This window comes from Argopecten irradians, chromosome 6 (assembly GCF_041381155.1).
Source record: "Argopecten irradians isolate NY chromosome 6, Ai_NY, whole genome shotgun sequence".
Lineage (NCBI taxonomy): Eukaryota > Metazoa > Mollusca > Bivalvia > Pectinida > Pectinidae > Argopecten > Argopecten irradians.
Window position 1 is genome coordinate 24278838 of NC_091139.1, and position 18474 is coordinate 24297311.

Here is an 18474-nt window from a genome sequence, read left to right on the forward strand (position 1 = left end):
CTATACTTTGACCTGCAGTCCAAAAAATGTTTGTTCAGGCTCTGTTATATCTCCTACACTACATGCGTAAAGCCATGGAATTTCATTGTTGGTATGTGTATGGTCCATCAAGATGAGATGACGCATTGCATACTTAAGCTATGTCACTGTGACCTAGATACTTTGTCCTAGACCCTAATTAAAAAAAAGGCTTGTACTCTGTACTATTTGATCATAGATTGCTTGATCGAATCCCAACATAAACCTTTTAAAGTACATTATTTAATATACCATGCAGTATACAGTTGTACTAGGTGCAGAAGATTGTGGTATGATGGTAAGAAGTTTTAAGATGTATTTAAAACTAAAAGCAGAGTCTAGAATCCATTACAGAGATTATGTAATAGGTTAATGTTTAGTTTGGCAGACCAGACCTGTTAACTGTAATTATAGGGTATATCCAGCTAGTTTGATGTACATATCCTTGGGGGAGGGGGAACAAAACTTGTATAAATTTTGGCTCTGACCCACCGGGGACAGGAGGGGTGGGGCCCAATATGGGAAATAGAGGTAAATCCTTTAAATTGCTACTTGTCATAGAGTTCACCATGGATTGTTACCAAATTTGGCCACAAACATCCTTGGGGGAAGGGAACAGAAGTTTTATAAATTTTGGCTCTGATCCCGGGGGCAGGAGGGGCAGGGCCCAATAGGTGAATTAGAGGTTAATCCTATAAATGGCTACTTGTCCTAGAGTTCTGCATGGGTTGTTACCAAATTTGACCATAGACATCCTTGCGGAAAGGGGAACAGAACTTGTATAAATTTTGGCTCTGACCCCCAGGGGGCAGGAGGGGCGAGGCCCAATAGGGGAAATAGACGTAAATCCTATGAATCGCTACTTGTCCTAAAGTTCTGCATGGATTGTGACCAAAATTAGCCACAAACATCTTTAGGAGACGGGGAACAGAACTTGTACAACTTTTAGCTCTGACCCCCCCAGGGGCAGGAGGGGCGGGGCCCAATAGGGGAATTCAAGGTAAATCCTATAAATCTCTACTTGTCCTAGAGTTCTCTATGGATTGTAACCAAATTTGGCCACAAACATCCTTGGAAGAAGGAGAACAGAACATGTATAAATTATGGCTCTGACCCACTCGGGCAGGAGGGGCGGGGCACGATAGAGGAATTAGAGGTAAATTCTATAAATTGCTACTTGTCCTAGAGTTCAGCATGGATTGTGACCAAATTTGGCCACAAACATCCTTGGGAAACAGGGAATAGAACTTGTATAAATTTTGGCTCTGAAAACCCCCAGGGGCAGGAGGGGCGGGGCCCAAAAGAGGAATAAGAGGTAAATCCTATAAATCACTTCTTGTCCTAGAGTTCTGCAAGGATTGTAACCAAATTTGGCCACAAATATCCGTTGGGGAATGGGAACAGAACTTGTATAAATTTTGGCTCTGACCCACTGGGGGCAGGAGGAGCGGGGCCCAATAGGGGAACTAGAGGTAAAAATTCAAATTCCTTCAGAAAAGAAACAATGAACCTGGCCTCTTGTTTTTAAAGAGCTTCTATTTAGTAAGTAGATAAATCTGTATAATTGTGTCAATAGTCATCAACCATGTCACTTGTGTCTTTAAGCAATTAACCTTAAAATTATCCTAAAAAACTTACCATGATTTTCACCAAATGACAGAAAGCAATCCTTGGCCAGTTTGTATGAAAGGTACTGTAACTGGAAAAGATACCCAGTAGGTTCGTATATAATGAAGCTATAGTTTCTCTGCATGGTTCTATATATAAATCTTATTCATACAAGTAGATGCCAAAGGGATCTTTTTCAAATATATGATGCAAGCGCTAGAACTCCTTTTGTTTCTTTCTGTGCATAATATATTTTGTTACTCCTCAGAAAGTAAGCACAGGTTATTATTAAATTTTAGGTGTGTGTTCTCTTTTCATCACTATAGGTGTGATGGAAATATGTTTTTTAGGAATTGATAAGAATACCTAGAACCCATTTGTAGCAGGATTGGAATGGGTCCATCATTGGTGACCAGGTAGCTCAGTCGGTAGAGCACTCGGCTAGTGTTTGGATTGTCCCGGGTTCGAATCCCGGTCTGGCTGCTACATTTTCCCTCTCCGGTTACAGAATTGGCGCCCAATTAAATACCCACGGTGGTGGTGTTAGGAGTGGTCTTGTATGTCTTCCAGGGCAAAGACTTTGAGAAAGGAGAGAGGAGTGTAGCTGGATTGGACTGGGTCGATCATGGGTGACCAGGTAGCTCAGTTGGTAGAGCACTCTGCTAGTATTCGGAGGGTCCCGGGTTCGAATCCCGGTCTGGCCACTACATTTTCTCCTCTCCTGTTATAGAGCAATCAATTTGCATAATTAAGGTCTGATTTAGTCTTTGACAATATGCTGTATTATCAAATACCCCAGCTAGAAACATGTGGGGAGGAGAATTTAATTGATTTGTAATTGAAAAAATAATAAACAGAATTATTGGTAATACTGGTACTTGATTGGTTTCTCCTCATTGCTGTTGTTTCCAATAGATTTCCTGGTGATCTGGACATAAGCGGATATCTGGAATTCGGGGCCTCTTGCAGACTACCAATTAAGCTTCTTGTAACATACTTTGATAGTCCCTCGGAGCTCCATTATCCTGGCCTAGTTATATACTTACAAAAGCTTGCAGAAGGATACAGTAGTGATTAGATAGCCCCCGCCGGACAGATCTTGGAATATTACTGTCCATGGCAGTACTTATAGTGGGAATAGCACGGAAATTCAAATCTCTGTCCTCACATATACTACCTACTCATCTGGAAACGAAGGACTCCCGAGGCCTTCTAGTGGGATCATTGTTTACCTTAGTAATAAACACCAGGCTTTGAATTTCAGCCGTTCAATATAATATGCTCACATATAGCAATTAGAAACCATAATTCTTAGAGTCTTTTTATTCCAAGTCTTGGACTTCTGTAATCTATGATACAAAGTGTTTCAGACATGTTGCTCTCTGAAATAATTGAATCTGTGTTGATTGAGCCTGGTAAACACAAACTTTAACCATTCCATGACTCTGTGTAATTCTAATTGTTTTTGGTACCTTTAATTTGTGTAAATTCTAAGTGTTTTTGGTACCTTTAATTCTAAGTGTTTTTCATACATTTTTTTCTAAGTGTTTTTGGTACCTACCATACGTTCCACTATACTGTTACAACTCCAATTCTATGATAATTCCAAGGATTCATAAGTGAGAAGGATTCGTGAATGCCTCTTTACATTACTAAACACCACGGGAGACGCTGATGAACCGGGAATAAAACCTATTTTCTCTACAAATACTTGTCTTATCGAATCAAACAAAACACCAATGTAAAGTTTATTAAATTTCACAACGTTTATCACTTGTTTTAAGAACGGAAGATTTAGAGGATATGTCTTAAATTTTCATTAAAAAAATACGTCGGCTCATGAAATGACAGCCCGCTTCAGAAAGACGGTAACCCTCGCACCCACAAGCTACATTAAAGGCTGCGCCGGCGGTTATCAAAGGAAAATCAGTCGTCGCTCAACGTCACGGTCAGTGCACAAACACAAAAGCGCCTGCCTTGGACATCCCCCAAACCCAGTGTGACTTATCCTTCTCATATACGTCCTTGGATAATTCTAAGTGTTTTTGGTACCTACCATACATTCAACTATACTGTTACAACTTCTATTATATTGTAGCAGGATTGGACTGGGTCGATCATCTGTAACCAGGTAGCTCAGTCGTTAGAGCACTCGGCTAGTATTCTGAGGGTCCCGGGTTCGAATCCCGGTCTGGCCACTACATTTTCTCCTCTCCTGTTACAGAATTGGCGCCCAACTAAATAACCCACGGTGGTGGTGTTTGGAAGGGTCTCATATGTCTTCGGGGGCGAAGACTTTGAGAAAGGAGGGAGGAGTGTAGCGGGATTGGACTGAGTCGATCATCGGTGACCAGGTAGCTCAGTCGGTAGAGCACTCGGCTAGTATTCTGAGGGTCCGGGGTTCGAATCCCGGTCTGGCCGCTACATTTTCTCCTCTCCTGTTACAATATGATAATTCTAAGTGTTTTTGGTACCTACCATACGTTCCACTGTACTGTTACAACTCCAATTCGATGATAATTCTAAGTGTTTTTGGTACCTACCATACGTTCCACTATACTGTTACAACTCCAATTCTATGATAATTCTAAGTGTTTTTGGTACCTACCATACGTTCCACTATACTGTTACAACTCCAATTCTATGATAATTCTAAGTGTTTTTGGTACCTACCATACGTTCCACTATACTGTTACAACTCCAATTCCATGATAATTCTAAGTGTTTTGGTACCTACCATACGTTCCACTATACTGTTACAACTCCAATTCTATGATAATTCTAAGTGTTTTTGGTACCTACCATACGTTCCCCTATACTGCTACAACTCAAATTCTATGATAATTCTAAGTGTTTTTGGTACCTACCATACGTTCCACTATACTGTTACAACTCTAATTCTATGATAATTCTAAGTGTTTTTGATACCTACCATACGTTCCACTATACTGTTACAACTCCAATTCTATGATAATTCTAAGTGTTTTTTGTACCTACCATACGTTCCACTATACTGTTACAACTCCAATTCTATGATAATTCTAAGTGTTTTTGGTACCTACCATACGTTCCACTATACTGTTACAACTCCTATTCTATGACATCCTCGATACTCCAGGGGTTCCGATCACTTACGATCTCTACACCCCTGGACTATCTCATCGTAAAACTGGAGGCAACAGAACAGGTAATTTAGTCCTTTGATGTACATCAAAAGAACCGTATAACGGTACACTGTGGTTGACTATGTGGCTTTGATGTTAGGCGTCGCTCTCTCTGTAGTCTTCAAAGGAAATCTTTGCTGGTCTGTGATTGGTCAAATATTTTCAGCTGAGCTGCCTTCAATTTCACTATGAGATAGCCCAGGGGTGTAGAGAACGTAAGTGATCAGAACCCCTGGAGTATCAAGGATGATTCTATGATAAGTGTTTTTGGTACCTACCATACATTACACTATACTGTTACAACTCCAATTCTATGATAATTCTAAGTGTTTTTGGTACCTACCATACGTTCGACTATACTGTTACAACTCAAATTCTATGATAATTCTAAGTGTTTTTGGTACCTCCTACCTACCATACGTTCCGCTATACTGTTACAACTCCAATTCTATGATAATTCTAAGTGTTTTTGGTACCTACCATACGTTTCACTATACTGTTACAACTCCTATTCTATGATAATTCTAAGTGTTTTTGGTACCTACCATACGTTCCACTATACTGTTACAACTCCAATTCTATGATAATTCTAAGTGTTTTTGGTACCTACCATACATTTCACTATACTGTTACAACTCCAATTTTATGATAATTCTAAGTGTTTTTGGTACCTACCATACATTTCACTATACTGTTACAACTCCAATTCTATGATATTCAATTCTATGATAATTCTAAGTGTTTTTGTACCTACCATACGTTCGACTATACTGTTACAACTCCAATTCTATGATAATTCTAAGTGTTTTTGGTACCTACCATACGTTCCACTATACTGTTACAACTCCAATTCTATGATAATTCTAAGTGTTTTTGGTACCTACCATACATTTCACTATACTGTTACAACTCCAATTCTATGATAATTCTAAGTGTTTTTGGTACCTACCATACATTTCACTATACTGTTACAACTCCAATTCTATGATAATTCTAAGTGTTTTTGGTACCTACCATACGTTCGACTATACTGTTACAACTCCAATTCTATGATAATTCTAAGTGTTTTTGGTACCATACGTTCCACTATACTGTTACAACTCCAATTCTATGATAATTCTAAGTGTTTTTGGTACCTACCATGCGTTCCACTATACTGTTACAACTCCAATTCTATGATAATTCTAAGTGTTTTTTGTACCTACCATACATTCCACTATACTGTTACAACTCCTATTCTATGATAATTCTAAGTTTTCCCATGGCTCTGCTTACATATCACATGACTGCATGGTGTTATGATGAATTGTCAACTGATTGTGTTTACATCCCAGGAACGCCTGGTCTAATGTTTTTACTTTGTCAGTGACTTCTACATAGGTAATGATACACAACTTCCATCGCAGTAATTTGGTTACATATATCCCAATTTAGTTTGTTTGTGGCTTTAGGTATTTAATGGCTGTGTTCTGTTTTTATTTTGGTAAAGATGTATCGCCCACAGAGAACCACTAACATGAACTTGTACAACTACCCCAGGTAAACGTCAAAGAAAAATACTTTGCAAACAGATATTTCATTTGTTTGGCCTGAAAACTATTTTTTTATGTAATCAAGCGAATAACAGGCTTGCTACTAGAAACGGTCGGTCTTCATCAAAAATTTAACATCAACAATCATGCATGGTGCCAACTGCCCAGCCTCTGTACCATATCAAAGCTTGCTGCTGCATCTGTAGTAGCTAAACTGCACTTAAGTCATTTGTGAAGAAGCTATTAGATCTAGCTGAAAAAAACCTAATCAATGATTCGTATGGGCAGAGAAACTGATGTTCTTTCTTAGACATGGTGTACATGAAAGGTCTTTTTAGGTTCAAGGATATGAAAGAGAATCTTAGAGAAAACAGTTTGACAATAGTAACTTAACTTATTTAGTAAGATTTTTTACATGACCTTGATGAGAACATTGTTATGTAGTATTCATAATATACTATATATGGCAAGTTAAAGGTGACGGTTTAGATTCATATTTATACATGTTACAGGATGAAATTATAGCTAGGAAAAGGAAGCATTCCTATAGAAATGAAAACTCCAGAGTATCCTTTGTTGGTTTTGGTATTTACATAAAAAAAGAGCAATTCAATGGTAAATACAATAAAAACTCATTCACCAGTTTATCACTGGCAAAGGGAACATCTTTTTTATTTTGATGATGGCAAAGTCGTGCCTTGGAAGACTGTGGTTAGGTTTTTCTTGGGACATGTAGTTCAAATCAATGTGATTAGCTCTGAAAATGCAGGGATGAAACGCAGGACTGAGGTTCGGGACACGCATCGGTCTTTCTGCCGCACTCCAGTAGTGTGATAGCTAGAGTGAATTACCTTGACGTTTCCGACACAAGTTGTCTGACCGTCTGACGTATGTAACAGGTAATTGTGGGCTGATGAACCATAGCCGCCGATTCATTAGAGAGAAAGGTTGGCCACAAGGGCAGACGTAGCCTCCTAATGTTCAGACACAGCAATCTCTAGGTCTCCAAAACTATATGTTTCCACCACCAGGCAAAAAACCTTAGCCTCCTGTTTTAGCTTTTTGGGAACTTTTGTCATTTTTTTCTCAAGAATTACATGTCCAAGTCTCATTCAACGGAAATCTGCGCCCACTCTGCTAGCGACAGTCGAGGAATAATCTTTGATCAATTGTATTAGACTAATGGGTATTTGGTTTGTTGTTTTGATGTTTTGTAGTTGTGTTGGGGCGACAGTATATTTTTGTCTGTATTTATCCCAAACTACATATTACGTTACTGGTAATGGAGTAATAATGTACATGTACTAATATAATGATATTTATTAAATACAGAAAAAAACGTTGAGAACATTGATGGAACTTCGTGTCTGTCAATCACCTCAGTAGAGGAGTCTTTCCTTAGATGGTTCTAACTGTTGATAGGATGTGATGGAAAAAACCCTGAAACATTTAAAGATGCTCCACCGCTGACAGAGCATAAATTAAATGACACACATATCATTTGAACAATGATTGTTGTTTAACCATTTATATATATGTCTAATTAATACAAGAAACAATATAATATAGTGTATTTTGCTTTTGGTGCATGTACAATTAGTAGTTCATTCCATATAGGATATACTCATAGTGTCACAGAATTTTTTCTGGATGCAATTTAATACTTTTGATATTTTCATCTTGACGTAAAATTAGAAGCTCAAACTTTTCAATAGTGATAATAGTGCAAAGAAAGTAACTTTTGTAACTGAACAAAAATACTAATTCGTCTGCTTCTGTGTTATGATTGAGAAAAAATACCTGTCAGTGGTGGAGCATCGTTAAACTTGATAGAACTTTGAGGAAAGTTGAGGGAAGGAAGAAAACAAAGATAACATCATCGCTCTAATTAAATTTAGAGTTATAATCTGACGTCCAAGTAATTGTCCATTTCTTAAAAAGATTGGAACTATGGTCTCCAAAGGAAATTTTTTTTAAAAATGTCAGAGAATTGAATTTTTTTTTAAAAATATCAGAGAATTGAATTTTGGTACTGCATAGAAATTCTTATTTATAAAAAAGATGTGTTTCAAATACCAGAAGTTTTATAATTATAGGTTAGAACAAGATATCGATGTGGTCTGTATTTCAACAGACAAGATTTATATGTTTATTCTCAAAGATACCTCGATTAACTATTTTTATTATAAGAACAAAAGATATCATTTATTGTTCAATTCATTGTTTATAGACAATTTTTGTTATTTTTTTGGTGTTTTGTTAAAAAGGAACTGTTGCTAAGTCATCAGAGATTTCTGTTGTTGACATTTGAAGTGCGGCATAGAACACAATCAACATTATTCATGGAGTATATGTAAGTAAGCGGGGTTGAGTTTGATGGTGATCTTTCAAATTTCGTCGGTAGATCTTTTTATGGTGGTGTCTAGACTTCCGAATATGGTATAAGATTGGTACTGCTGCTGATATGTATGGGAGGATTGAGAAATCAACCATCAAACACACAGATATCACTAGTGCTAGCTACGTATACATACAAATTACTCTCTGAATATTACTCACAAATTTATTATCTGGTATCGACAGAGCTTGAGACCAAGAGGTTTTTAGGACTCCATTGTGGCAATGTATAGCGTGGCTATGTTGTCGGCAGAACGTAAAAAAGTACATGATAGTATGAGTTTTGTATCCCCCCTCTACAATCTACACAGTGATGGTGGCTGACCAGTAGATATATGTTGTAATCCTTTATACAGACAAAAGTACATGGTTCATTGATACCAGAATCTTCTGTATCTGAACAATGTAAATATTATACTTGGAGACTTGATACGGTTAAGGGCAAATGACGGATGTAAAGTATTTATACTTCATAGAATTTTTTATCAGAATAAAGCATTCTGATTTTTATCACTATCAATAGAAGTTTACAAGGATTGTTTTGTCAGGCTTTGTTGTGTTAGTGGTGAAAAGAGAGTATTGTGTTACTATAACAATGATACAAATGTGTCTATTTCTTACTACTGTATATATTAGCACTGTCAAATTATAATACAAATTAGAAAAAATGTAAATGATAATTTATTAGTGCAGATATAAATTAGCACAATTATATGCTTCAATTCCAAAAATACTCTTTTTCAAAAGGAGTAGATATGATAGGACCAGTATTTGGCCTTAATTTTTCAGGCCGAAAAATATTAACTCTGATCCACATCAATTTCACATCAATAAATACTCTCATACTTGCCATTCATCAAAACATAAATTTTTATAACCATGTACACGATGTGCTCCACCTTTGACGTCATCAAATTGATGATTTTCCTCTTGTCGCCAAATTTTGCTAGAAATTCATCATCTTTTGGTTAGAAAAGGCTTGAAATGGAATTGGCCTTGGAACAACTTTTATTTTGCATGGATATGCGTAAATACATGATACACAACATGTGAAAATCTCTTTCTGTTCCACGAAGGTGGCCACATTCATTTTTAGAGAAAACCACTCAAAAAGTATGATTTTTCAAAGATTTTTGTGAAAAATGGCGGGACACTGCATGTTGATGACGTCATAGTGAACATAATTGGCACAAGCGGAGTATTTTTGGGATGTAATGTGTTAGCAAATGTATTCAACAGTTATATGGCAAAATATGTTGTTCTTTACTTGAGAATTATTTTGGGGCCATATTCGAGTCTTAATGTACCTTCTCCTTTCATGCTATACATGGATTAGGGTACCTGCCAGCTTCTTAGGAAAACTCTAAATTTCAATGTTTTTTAATCACATTTTAAGGACCATCCAAGGGACACAGAAAATGGTCTATATAACCAGGTGGTCTTTATACACAGGTCCAATGGTGTTGCTATTGGCTATCAGGACCCAAAAGAAAGTGTGTTCTTTAAATGCTGGTTGTCATTTTCAAAGATGGTGGCAGAGCTTTTTCTCACTCCTTTGGGAATGAAGCTGGTGACTTTGAATTTGGGAAAATGTACAACAAAACCAAGATTTGGGAAAAATTGTGAAATATGAAATAAAGCATAACAAATAAGACTTTTTATTTCCAGTGTAGTTTATGTACTTTTCTGAAGCCAGTTCACAATTCTTTAAAGCCTTAGTCAACTACGTTCATATTGCAATGTTTTTGGATAGTCTTCAAAAACCTCTGATTTTGTGAAATTAAGGCTTTAATCAGGAAAAATTAAGAGGATTTGCCATGGGGAATGGGCCGAAATTTGGTCCCAAATCAGGCTGATAAAAAGCTCTGGTTGGTAAAATCAGATTTTATTTATTATATGCCCAAACTGTTATTTCTTTTGGCTTGGATGATCTGCAATCAGGAAATGCAGAGAGGGTTCTTTGTCCATTATCATCAAAAGATATAACAGAATTAGCCTGTGATCCATTGTTTATGTCCTCAGATGTTTAGAACTGTTGTCCCTAATCCATACATATATCCTTTATAATGTTGCAGATTAATGTTCCATGGATACTTATTGGTCAATGGTTACTGAAAAGGACAAACATGAAATGATTGACAGACAGATGTCATGTTGGATTGCATTGTGAAAATATAAAGTAAGTTTCAAGTTTCAACAGTTTCTCTTTGATACAATTATTTATAATGCTTCTGTTTTGTTTTGTTAAAATTGGATCAGGAAACAGTTAGAATATGTCAGGAATCAGTTAAACTGTGTTGATCATATTTCTTTATCAATATAATAAATACAATTGAAAAGAACATGCATCAAACAAAATACTGATTTGACTTTTATAGAAATGATGAAAATGATGGTAGACCTCTAAATACCTGTGAGATCTATTTGATGAATAAATATCACTAATCATAATCATAATATTAGATATTTATTCATCAAAAGATCATCAATACTGTTGTTGATGATGTCAATTACATCACAAATATTGATGATGTCAATTACATCACAAATATTGATGATATCAATTACATCACAAATATTGATGATGTCAGTTACATCACAAATATTGATGATATCAATTACCTACATCACATAGATTGATGATGTCGGTTACATTACAAATATTGATGTAAGTTATATCACAAATATTGATGTCACAGTTGCATCACAAATATTGATGATGTCAGTTACATTACAAATATTGATGATGTCAATTACATCACATAGATTGATGATGTCGGTTACATTACAAATATTGATGTAAGTTATATCACAAATATTGATGTCACAGTTGCATCACAAATATTGATGATATCAATTACATCACAAATGTTGACGATGTCAGTTACATCACAAATGTTGATGTCAGTTACATCACAAATGTTGATGATGTCAGTTACATCACAAATGTTGATGATGTCAGTTACATCACAAATATTGATGATGTCAGTTACATCACAAATATTGATGATGTCAGTTACATCTGTCTGACACCTTTCTGCCTAATATAGAGTTCTCCTTTTCCAATATAGGTCAAATCCCTGTAAAGTATAGGAAAAAATGACATTGCCTGAAATCATTATCATAGTAGAATCCAAACTTTAATTCTGTTTCCTCCTTTTAAACTATGTTACCATACTTGAGGTCAATTTAAAAAGAACCCCCTGATGGTATGTTACTGTTGTTGTTTATTGATGACAACGACAACTTTTTATGTGTAAAAGACAAAAATAGATGTTGATAATTGAATTTCTGTGGTTACAATTAATTGATGGCTGATTCTTGAATGTCAGTAGATTGGCCGAAATGTGATTGAAGTGACACCAACTGACCACAGATAAAGCTCCAGTCAATAGTACTCTCCTTCAGGGAAAGGTCGGGCCACAGAAGGTCATATGAATAATTGATGAACAGTTTGAATGGAAAGGCTGTCATGTTGCCTACTGTTTCATATCATGATGTTGGTATAATGTTTTGTCTGAATGATGTTATATGAGTTGTCGTGGGGAGATCTAGAGGTATTCATAATTGTTTTTGAACAAATCATTGACAATTTCTCTGTCTCCTTGATTTTTTCCAAGCTTGTTAAACTTGAATTGTCTTAGGATGGCATTTGAACAGAGGGGAATTAAGCTTTGCTTAGCTTATCTGGTCCAGGGTTTAATTACGTGATCTGCAGCGTCTGGTGTCTGTCCATCAACTTGTGTGGTCGGGTGGTATAGTGGTTAAGCCACTTGACTTTCACCTAGCTGGCCAGGGTTTGATCCCCGACACCAATGTGAAAAGGTCAGGAGTCACCTGCCCAATCACATGGGTTTTCTCCGGGTACTCCAGTTTCCTCCACACTCCAAGACCCCTCATGCGCTTACATCCCGCAGGCCATGGAAAGTGATTTGATAAGTTATATAATTTGTTTTGCAATCAATGTAAAAAAAAGTAATATTTATTATTAACAGTCAACTCTTCATAACTGTTGGTCGGAATTTGACAAAATATGAGAGTTTTGCCACATTGTTACAAAAGGATAAAACAGCTACTTCTCCTAAACTACTGGAAGGATTTCAATGATACTTGGTGGCAATAATCCATATGCAATATAGATGTGCTTAATCTTTAATTATCTGAACATTTTTAGAGTGATGTCCCTTTTAATTATTACAAATTTTACTCCTTCTAAACTACTGGATGGATTTCAACGAAACGATCCTTATACAAATGCGGATAGGTTCAGGCCTCCTGGATGAGAGTTCTAGTTTATTCATATAGTATGTATTTTAAACACCAACCCTCTGGGTCCCTCTGAAATCATAGAAATGGAATGTGTCAATTGTTGGTAAATAAAAAAACTTTTAAAACCAGATTCAAACAGAGACTCAACTGCTTTTTTGTTTCCTGTAGAATTTTGTAATTTTTATAAGTCCCCCTAGAATTTCTTTATCTTTTATTTTCTAATATATTTGACTCACTTCAATATGTAAATGGCTTAGCTTAACACCTTTTTACACCAGCTCTACTTATGTAACAATTAGGTAACAATTATGTAACAATTTTGCAAGCATCGAATAGATGTTAAAGTTGTATGTGCCGTAACTGGCCGAAAATTTTGACATGTTATTTTTTCTTCAATTATCCATTTAAAACCATAAGTTTTAATGAATAAAGCTGTGAAAATGATTCAAATGGACAGACAAACATATATAATACCTTATAAACGTTAGTTAGAACACAGTTTTTGGCAGTACTGCCAAAAATCATTTTCAGCTCTTATTTGTACATGTAAATCAAAACCTGTGGTTTGAAAGTATTGTAATTCTCAAAATGTTGATAACTTTTGGTGTTGAATAACATATCAAAAGTTCGTCTTGATTCGTGAGTATGAAAAATACGGCACATATAACTTTAAGTTTAGTGTCTGGTCATTTGTTGGAGAGTCAAGCACTGCAGCTGTTATATTCGACAGGATCGTTCTAAGCCCAAAATTGTATATTTGATTAAATGATGACATAATCAATAATTTCTATCCGTGCGTCCGAGTACTTACATAAACAGAAATTAATCAAATTTTGATGAAAGCATATTAGGGAATTGATGGACATTAGACACAGATAAATTGGGCACGGTTATTTCAGCCTATATCCGTACTCTAATTCTATTAATATTATTATGTATGTATGTATGTATGCCTAGCAACACTGATTATTTACACAGTAAGACTTCTAGTTTATTGATCTTCCGGCCGCAATTTTAGCCGAACTTGATATTTATTTAGCTTGACTTATGTCACATCGTTAATGCTTGCTATATTGTAATTATCCCTATTTACATTCCATTGTGTTGCTAATTATATAAGTACAAGTAACGGTTGACATTTCTCCCAAATGAAATTCGGATGGTTTAACACAATGTATAATGTGTATTATCATGAGCAGGGGTTTCGTTAGCATCAGTTACGATTGACATCAGTTACGATTAGATAATTATAAACATTCTATATTTTGAAATTATTCCACTTCTTCTGTGAGTGGTTCTTGTCAATTGTGTATTTATGATAATTCCTGCTCTCTAAGACGGATTTTAAAGGCTCGATCAATAACAAGGTGTTTAAAAATTTAACACAGATGAATTGGTTTTAAGATTGTGATGTTTTGATGCTTGGATGTTATATATTGATTTGTACTGCATTGGTTATTCACAAGGACATAGTTTACGTAAAGTCGTTAATCTCTAGTACAGTGAATTTCAATACTGGTAACGAAGCGAATCAATTTTACTTTTGAAATCATACATTACAGTTATCATTCGTCAACAACAACCACTTGTCTATAGTGTTACCTGTGTAAACTGACTCCAGTGTATACTGCCAACCTGTGTATAAAACACATGTGAAAGATTTCATATGTGTATACCTCTCAATACTGATCACCTATATAAGCTGTAATGCAACAGTTTCTACACATACCACCTGTCCATAACTACCACCTGTCAATACCTACCGCTTGTCTATATCTACCACCTGTCCATAACTTCCACGTGTCTATACGTACCACCAGTCTATACTTACCACCTGTCTATATCTACCACCCGTCTATACCTACCACCTGTCTATAACTACCACCTGTCTATACCTACCACCTGTCTATAACTACCACCTGTCTATACCTACCACCTGTCTATACCTACCACCTGTCTATATCTACCACCTGTCTATACCTACCACCTGTCTATACCTACCACCTGTCTATACCTACCACCTGTCTATACCTACCACCTGTCTATAACTACCACCTGTCTATAACTACCACCTGTCTATATCTACCACCCGTCTATACCTACCACCCATCTATACCTACCACCTGTCTATACCTACCACCTGTCTATACCTACCACCTGTCTATACCTACCACCCATCTATACCTACCACCTGTCTATACCTACCACCAGCCTATACCTACCACCTGTCTATACCTACCACCCATCTATACCTACCACCTGTCTATACCTACCACCTGTCTATACCTACCACCTGTCTATACCTACCACCTGTCTATACCTACCACCTGTCTATACCTACCACCTGTCTATACCTACCACCTGTCTATACCTACCACCCATCTATACCTACCACCTGTCTATACCTACCACCTGTCTATACCTACCACCTGTCTATACCTACCACCTGTCTATATCTACCACCTGTCTATACCTACCACCTGTCTATACCTACCACCTGTCTATAACTACCACCTGTCTATAACTACCACCTGTCTATAACTACCACCTGTCTATACCTACCACCTGTCTATAACTACCACCTGTCTATATCTACCACCTATCTATACCTACCACCCATCTATACCTACCACCTGTCTATACCTACCACCCATCTATACCTACCACCTGTCTATACCTACCACTCATCTATACCTATCACCTGTCTATACCTACCACCTGTCTATACCTACCACCTGTCTATACCTACCACCTGTCTATATCTACCACCTGTCTATACCTACCACCTGTCTATACCTACCACCTGTCTATACCTACCACCTGTCTATACCTACCACCTGTCTATACCTACCACCCATCTATACCTACCACCTGTCTATACCTACCACCTGTCTATACCTACCACCTGTCTATAACTACCACCTGTCTATACCTACCACCTGTCTATACCTACCACCTGTCTATACCTACCACCTGTCTATACCTACCACCTGCCTATACCTACCACCTGCCTTTAACTTCCACGTGTCTATAACAACCATCTGTCTATAACTACCACCTTTCTATACTTACCACCTGTCTTTAACTACCACCTGTCTATACGTACCACCAGTCTATATCTACCACCCGTCTATACCTACCACCTATCTATACATACCACCTGTCTATAACTACCACCTGTCTATACGTACCACCTGTCTATAAGTACCACCTGTCTATATCTACCACCTGTCTATACCTACCACCTATCTATACATACCACCTGCCTATACCTACCACCTGCCTATAACTTCCACGTGTCTATAACAACCATCTGTCTATAACTACCACCTGTCTATACCTACCACCTGCCTCTACATACCACCTGTCTATAACTTCCACGTGTCTATAACAACCATCTGTCTATAACTACCACCTGTCTATACCTACCACCTGCCTCTACATACCACCTGTCTATAACTTTCATGTGTCTATAACAACCATCTGTCTATAACTACCACCTGTCTATACCTACCACCTGCCTCTACATACCACCTGTCTATAACTTCCAAGTGTCTATAACAACCATCTGTCTATAACTACCACATGTCTATACCTACCACCTGTCTATACCTACCACATGTCTATAACTAGCTCCTGTCTATAACTACCATTTGTCTATACATACCACCTGTCTATACATACCGCCAGTCTATACTTACCTTCTGTCTATAACTACCACTTGTCTATACATACCACCTGTGTATAACTACCACCTGTCTATACCAACCACCTTTCTATACCTACCACCTGTCTATACCTACCATCCGTCTATACCTACCACCTGCCTATAACTTCCACCTGTCTATAACAACAATCTGTTTATATCTTCCACCTGTCTATACCTACCACCTGCCTCTACATACCACCTGCCTATAACTTCCACCTGTCTATAACAACCATCTGTCTATACCTATCACCTGTCTATATCTACCATCTGTCTATACCTATCACCTGTCTATATACCTACCACCTGCCTCTACATACCACCTGTCTATAACTTCCACCTGTCTATACATACCACCTGTGTATAACTACCACCTGTCTATACCAACCACCTTTCTATACCTACCACCTGTCTATACCTACCATCCGTCTATACCTACCACCTGCCTATAACTTCCACCTGTCTATAACAACAATCTGTTTATATCTTCCACCTGTCTATACCTACCACCTGCCTCTACATACCACCTGCCTATAACTTCCACCTGTCTATAACAACCATCTGTCTATAACTACCACCTGTCTATACATACCACCTGTCTATACCTATCACCTGTCTATACATACCACCAGTCTATACTTACCACCTGTCTTTAACTACCACCTGTCTATACATACCACCAGTCTATACTTACCACCTGTCTATATCTACCACCCGTCTATACCTACCACCTATCTATACCTACCACCAGCCTATACCTACCACCTGCCTTTAACTTCCACGTGTCTATAACAACCATCTTTCTATAACTATCACCTTTCTATACTTACCACCTGTCTTTTAACTACCACCTGTCTATACGTACCACCTGTCTATATCTACCACCTGTCTATACCTACCACCTATCTATACCTACCACCTGCCTATACCTACCACCTGCCTATAACTTCCATGTGTCTATAACAACCATCTGTCTATAACTACCACCTGTCTATACCTACCACCTGCCTCTACATACCACCTGTCTATAACTTCCACGTTTCTATAACAACCATCTGTCTATATCTACCACATGTCTATACATACCACCTGTCTATACATACCGCCAGTCTATACTTACCTTCTGTCTATAACTACCACTTGTCTATACATACCACCTGTGTATAACTACCACCTGTCTATACCAACCACCTTTCTATACCTACCACCTGTCTATACCTACCATCCGTCTATACCTACCACCTGCCTATAACTTCCACCTGTCTATAACAACAATCTGTTTATATCTTCCACCTGTCTATACCTACCACCTGCCTCTACATACCACCTGCCTATAACTTCCACCTGTCTATAACAACCATCTGTCTATAACTATCACCTGTCTATATCTACCACCTGTCTATACCTATCACCTGTCTATATACCTACCACCTGCCTCTACATACCACCTGTCTATAACTTCCACCTGTCTATAACAACCACCTGTCTATAACTACCGCCTGTCTATATCTACTGCCTGTCTATACCTACCACCTGTCTATACCTACCACCTGTCTATAACTACCACCTGTCTATACCTACCACCTGTCTATACCTACCACCTGTTATTGGCCCTAAATGACCTTAGTTGTCGATGGGCCGTAAAACTCAAACAAACAAATGTCTATATACCTAACACCTGCCTCTACATACCACCTGCCTATAACAACCATCTGTCTATAACAACCATCTGTTTATAACTACCACATGTCTATAACTTCCACCTGTCTATAAGTACTAT

At 37.4% G+C, this 18474-nt stretch overlaps 1 non-coding gene across 1 annotated transcript; it reads left to right on the forward strand.

Moving 5' to 3' along the window:
• The first annotated feature begins 2257 nt into the window (after positions 1 to 2257).
• Trnat-agu (transfer RNA threonine (anticodon AGU)) lies at positions 2258 to 2330 on the forward strand. The gene has a single exon. It is a non-coding gene; the product is annotated as a tRNA-Thr (tRNA).
• Positions 2331 to 18474: the final 16144 nt, after the last annotated feature.